Source organism: Trachypithecus francoisi, unplaced genomic scaffold, assembly GCF_009764315.1.
Source record: "Trachypithecus francoisi isolate TF-2019V2 unplaced genomic scaffold, Tfra_2.0 Lachesis_group12, whole genome shotgun sequence".
Taxonomy (NCBI): Eukaryota; Metazoa; Chordata; class Mammalia; order Primates; family Cercopithecidae; genus Trachypithecus; species Trachypithecus francoisi.
The window spans coordinates 91,507,972-91,513,971 of record NW_022681457.1 but is presented as its reverse complement, the minus strand read 5'-3'; the positions used below and the strand labels follow the sequence as shown (position 1 = coordinate 91,513,971).

General features: G+C 57.8%; 1 protein-coding gene across 3 annotated transcripts in view; it reads left to right on the top strand.

Moving 5' to 3' along the window:
* The first annotated feature begins 1,863 nt into the window (after positions 1-1,863).
* ZNF362 (zinc finger protein 362) overlaps positions 1,864-6,000 on the top strand; it is a 42,480-nt gene continuing 38,343 nt past the window's right edge. The window contains exon 1 of one of the 3 annotated variants that reach the window (XM_033227208.1): positions 1,864-2,220. The gene's annotated coding sequence lies outside the window, so the exon portion shown is untranslated. The remainder of the gene's footprint in view (positions 2,221-6,000) is intronic. The other 2 variants (XM_033227207.1, XM_033227209.1) reach the window with 2 other exon arrangements.

Here is a 6,000-nt window from a genome sequence, read left to right as displayed (position 1 = left end):
GGCTGTGACGGTTTCTCGGACTTTTCCTTGATTTGGATGACCTTGATAGTTTTGAGGGGTACTGGTCAGCCAGCAATTTTGTTGGATAGCCCACTATTGGAGTCTGTTTTTCTCACAAGGCTGGCGTTATGGGTTATTGGGAGGAAGACCACAAAGGTGAAGTGTCATTTTCATCACATAGTATCAAGCACGTATCAGCATGATTTGTGGCTGTTGATCTTGGCCTTGATCACTTGTCCGAGTAGCAGTCATCAGGTCTCTCCCCGTAAAGTTACTCCTTTCCCCACCCTTTCCATACTGTGCGCTTGGGGAGGACGTCACTATCTGCAGCCTACTCCTAAGGAGTAGGGAGTGATGCTCCCCCTCCCTGAGTGTCTACATAAATTATTTGGAATTCTTCTGCACAGGCAATTTGTCTCTTCTTCCCCCGTTTATTAATTTATTATCTCACTGAATTTCTCAACAATGGGTTGGTCCTTTGATTATCATCATTTCTGGAAACCGAAGGCCTTCCTTTCTTCCCCACCTCACTCACCCCAGAGCCAATTTCTGAAGCCCTCTCCACCTCTCTGGGAAAAAGAGTGGCCTCCTCTGTGTTCTCCCACCATGCTTTAAAATTCCAACTAATTCAGGCCACACAGGTTTCTTGTGCCTCTGCTCTGTGCCAGGCACTGTGCTTGGGGCTTGAGAACAAGCAGCCCCTATGGGCCCTGTCTTCCAGTTGCTCACAGTGTTTGCCATCCTGTGCTAGAATAGAATCTTGGTGAGGGCAGGGGCATTATCCAGTTTTTTAATAGCTATGCTCCTAGCCAATCAGCACAGTGTCTGATGTTTACTAGGTCCTCTATGAATAGTTACTGAATTTGGAAATGCTTCCTGGAGGACAAACACCGGCAGATGATTGTTTATCTGTGTGCCCTTGCCTGGGGACTGTGCGCTCCCTGAGGGCAGGGCCAGCCCTCATCCATCCTGGCCCAGCGGTCGGGTGGTGGTGGATGTCATAGAAATCTAAGCCGGTGAAGGGATCCGGGAACCGGCTGCCTCCTCAGGTAGAAGTGAAGTTTGGAAGCTGACACAGCTCGGGAGGCCGAATCAGGAGGACTTGGTGACTGATTGGCTGGGGAGGGTGAGGCGGGAGGAGGAGTCATACAGATGGCTCTGAGGTCTGGAGCCGGGGGACAGCCGGTGCCACCTCTGATAGACTCTGCGAGAAGAGCCGCTGCCAGCTTCAGGCCGCCGCGTCCGTTGGGGATCCGGCCTAGGGCGAGGGAGGGGTGGCTGGGCCTGTGCAAACTTCTACACCCCACCCCTATGTCCTCGTCTTAAAAAAAAATCGGCCTGGATTTTGAGCACGGTCGTTTGTTATGAGGGGTGAGGGTCCATTCTGGGGGTCCCCTCCAGGCGGCCGTCTTCGAGGGAGACCCCCAGGGGCAGCCTGGTACCGCACGGGCTCGGCCTGGTCAGGGCCGTGGCCCGCCAGGCCCATGTCCCCAGCCCGCCATCACCCGGGAGTGGGGTGGCGAGGCAGCCGCCGGGCCTGGGCGGGACAATGGCCGCGGCCGCCGGGGCCCCGGGAGCCCCCGCGCTGGGGAAGGGGCTGTCCTAGGGCCGGGCGCCGGTGCCCTCCCCGCGCGGCTCAGGGGGGCGGAGTGGGGGCGAGGAGTTCCTTTGTGGCTCTGCCTCCGGCGCGGAGCGAGCGGGGGGGCGCAGCGCAACTTTGCCAGGCGGCAGCAGCGGCGGCGGCGGCGGTGGCGGTGAGCGCGAGACGAGGCCCCGGGGCCCGAGCGGGGACCCCAGCGCGCGGCCCGCCCCCGCCCCCCGCCCGGCCCCCTCCCCTCGCGCGCAGTCGCCAGCGCCCGGCGCTGCCCACTCGCGGGAGGCCCCGGGGCCGGACGGGCTGCGCAGCCGGAGAGGCGGGGGCCCGACGCGGCCCCCCCAGAGCCGGGCGCCTGGCGCGGGGGCTCGCCGAGCGCACGGGGGGCCGCGCGGCGCTGCAGACCCAGCCTCCCGCCGCCGCCGCCGCCGCCGCCGCCTCGGCGCTTGCAGAACCCAGAAGTGAACAGCAGGCGACCCGGAAGGTTTGCGCGCGGCTCCGCAGCGAGCCGGAGCCGGAGCCGGAGCCCGAGCCCGGAGCCTGCGCCGGAGCCCCAGCCCGGCCCTGCTCGGGCCGCCGGGCGCGGGGCTGCGGCCGCGTCCCGGAGGCGCCGCCAGTACAGCCAGGTCCGTGCGGGCCCGGGGCGCGCGGGGAGCGGGCCCAGCGGCGGCGGGCGCCTGCCCGCGGGAAAGTTGCGCCGAGTTGCGGGCGGGGGCCGGGCCGGGGCGCGGGCGCTGTCAGCGCGGGCCGGGGCGCTCCGAGGGCCCGGGGCCGCCTGCGCCTCGGGCCCGGCCCGGAGCGGCGGCGGCGGCGGCGGGGCGCGCGGGGTAGGAAGTGTTTCCCGCGGCGTGTCTGGGGCTGGTCTCCGAGTGTGTGTGCGTGTGTGTGTGTGCGCGCGCGCGTGTGTGTGTGTGTTTTCTTAAGCCGGGCTATTCAAACCCTGCTGCAATTCTCCGGTAAACAATGATTCATGGGGCTTAATGCAAATAAACGGATTGCAAACGGCGCGGTTCGCGCACTTTGCAGCCGGCCCGGTGGAGCGGCCAGTGCCGGATTTCTCCCTTTTTTTGCAGATCTGCAGAATATGGCGTCCCTGTCCTGTTTTAAAAATAAGCCAGGCTGCCATTTTTGTTTTTCTTTTGTCTGAAAATTTTAATAAAACTGTCTGAGAATGTGGGAGAGGCGGCTGGAAGCAGAGGGGGCACCCGAAGGGTTGGCTTTTTTCCTTTTCTTTGGAGAGAGCCGCGAGCCTTTCGGGGAGGTGAGACACAATGCAATTGCACTTTAAAGAAAAAAAAAAAAGGGAAGCTGCCGGGCGATTTGGGCGGGGGGAGGGCTGGGAATTTAAAGTTAACTCCGAAAGTTTGCTTTGCTTTGCTTCTCTTTCTTTCTTTCTTTTTTTTTTGGAAGGCGGTGAAATGCCGCGAAAGGATCTCGAGGCCCATTTCTCCCCCAGCCAGCTGCCTTTGCAGGATTTTTGGGAAAAGTTAATTGCCGGTTTCCTCAGAGCTGCGCGGGATGGGGGGCCGAAGGGGGGGCAGATGTGGAGGGTTGGGGATGGGAGTTTTGGGGGAACTGGGAAACATTTTTTGGAAGGGGCTCTATAAACATGGCATTGTAAGGAGCTAGATCCTCAGATCTGGGGGAGAGGGCCGGCAAGAGGGGCTCAGAGTGGGCCCAGGATTTCCAGCAAAGACCCCTAGCATGAGGAAATAATCCTGCTGTCCCACCACCCTGTCCTCAGTGTGGAACCTTTGGGAGCTGTGTGTGTGGCAGTGGGCCTGTCTCCTTCATGGGTGGCCAGGACCCCCCATGTAGGCTGGAATCCTGCCTAGGCCCTGGGGTGACCCTTGGACCCTGAGGCAAGTGAGCTTGGCCTTTTGCAGTTGGAGAGCCCCCTCCCCAACCTGGTGGTCCTCCTGCCCCCAGAGGTGGCAGCTGGTGGTAATGCCTCCCCGACCCCACCCTATGATGAACTTTTGGTTGGCTGCAGGCCTGCAGCCCAGTGGGTCCTGTCTGAGGGGAGGGGCAGGAAAGGTAATCTGGTTTGCTAGTCCCCCTTGCTGTGAGGCTCACTCCTGTGGTATGCTCTTATTCCTTTCTGCCACTCCTGCCCTACGCCCTAGAGGTAGAAGCACTTTGGACTTCGGTTAAGTTCCTGAAGTATCTTGCTGGACAGGTCAGGGCCTGCTGGCTCCGCAGGCTGCCGAGGGGGATCTGAAGGCCAGGCCCACAAGGTCTGGGGTGAATGACTGGCGCTGTCCAAGGCGCTGGGGCAGTGTTGGGCCTGGCCTCTCATCTGTCCCCTACTCCAGTATTTCTTGGAGGGGAGACCCTTCTAGTCTCACTCCTGGTTTGTGTCCTGGCTTCACTAGACAGAGTGAGCTCCCAGAAGACAGAGTCGGGGGTTGAAAGCTGGGGTTAGGGGTTGAGGGCTGTGGAACTTGGCATGCCTTGGCCAGAGGGTACCAAGTCAGGTGATTTTTAGATGGAGGAACTGAGGTCCAGAGAGAGGAAGTGACTTGCCCGAAGTCACACTACCAGGTAGAAGGAGACTGAACCCAGGAGCTGGGTGTTAAGGCTTCCACGGCTGGGCTCCCTCCACTGTTCTCCATGGGGGGCCTCGACCCCTGGAAGATCCGTTTTGAACAGAACTGGACTAGAATGGGACAGCATGATCCCTTCACCCCCTCCTACCCCCTGCCATAATAATCCTCCCTGAGAGAATTGAACTTTACATTTGCACAGTATGGTGTGGTGGTTATCACATCAGGTTCTCCCAGAAACTCAGTTGGGGTTAAATTGTCCTAGTGGGGATTATGAACCTCATTATAAGGAAAACAAGACTCAGAGAGGTTGAGCAGTGGCAGAGGAGGCTTAAACTCAGGCCTGCAGGCTCCTTGTCTGGTCTTTTCCCAGGTGGACTTTGGTGCTTGTGGGAAGGACTCTTCTAGGTTTTGGGCTAATTCTTCTGCTGAATCCAGTGACTGTGTAAAAACCAAGAGGCCCACCCCACCCAAAGAACGTCAGAGCTGAAAAGGCTTAGATGTCAGGAGGTCACCTGGGCTCAGAGGGGAAGCCACTGGCTGGAAGTCAGTGATTTGGGTCTCAGAACCAGACCTTGATCTCCTGCCTCCCTTCCTCTGTGACACTCAGAGGGACAATGAGCCTCTCTACCCATTCCCAGGCTGCATGGGCCCCAGGATGGCAGGAATTGCTAGTGGGTGGTGGTGCTGGTGATGGTGTCATGGAATAACAGCCAGTGCTCCATGGAGACATGAACTTGTCCCAGGGACTAAGGAATAGGCTATCTGCAGGCTTGGGGACGGAGGCAAGCTGGTCCCACATGAAAAGGAGGAAGCAGATGTGTGGGTGAGGTGGGGACCGGGTCTGAAGCCAGGCTGGCCCTAGCCCTTCCCGGGGCAGACACTTTTCTGCCTTGTCCCTCTGTAAAATGAGGAGCCATTCGTTCCTTCTTCTGCCACGGGCTATTTTATTCATTCATTTGTTGCGAGATCATTCCTTTATTTTTTCATTATCCATTAATTAGTTTATTGGTTAGTCATCTCAGCAATCTACCCATCTGTCCTTCTATGCAGTCCTTAGCTCACCTAGCCCACACTGCACAGACGTGTGAGATACAAGTGTAGTCCTCCAGGGCTCTAAAGCCAACAAGGAAGAAGGGGTGAGACTGCAGGTGCATGAAGCACTAGCCAGGGCAGTATTCGCTGGGCACTTCCATGAGTCGTCAGGGGAGGTCTCTCAGAGAATGGAAGTCTTATTTTTTTTTTTTTTTTTTTTGAGACGGAGTCTTGCTCTATCGCCCAGGCTGGAGTGCAGTGGCCGGATCTCAGCTCACTGCAAGCTTGCCTCCCGGGTTTACGCCAGAGAATGGAAGTCTTGAAAACACCAAAGGAGTCCCATAAAGCTTCACAGTGGTAGACCTGGGTCCTGAGATTAGGTCGCATTGTGTCACATGGCTTTTTTGACTTTGAGCACATTCTTTCCCTTTCTGAGCCTCAGTTTCCTCAACCCTAAAATGGGGTACTTTCTGTGAATCTCTCATGGGTTGTTGGGAGTGATATCAAGACAGTGTATGACATGTCTCCCCGTCCTGACCAGGCATGTGGTGGGAGCTCAGTATGTACCCACTGAGTTATAAGGATTGCTGATTTCTGTCCTAGGCCCTGCCATGATTTTGAGAATGGTGATGGTGGTTTCAGAATGAGGCACATGATCTGGGCACCCTGCAAGCCCTGGTCTGCTTTGTCATTCCCCTGCTGAAACTCTTCTAATGTTTCCTAGGCATTTAGAAGAAAACATATCTGAAGTACTTTCTGGGCCTACAAGGCCCTTAGTAGTCCAGGCTCTGCCCACCTCTCAACCTTGGCTCCCCGCATCCCATC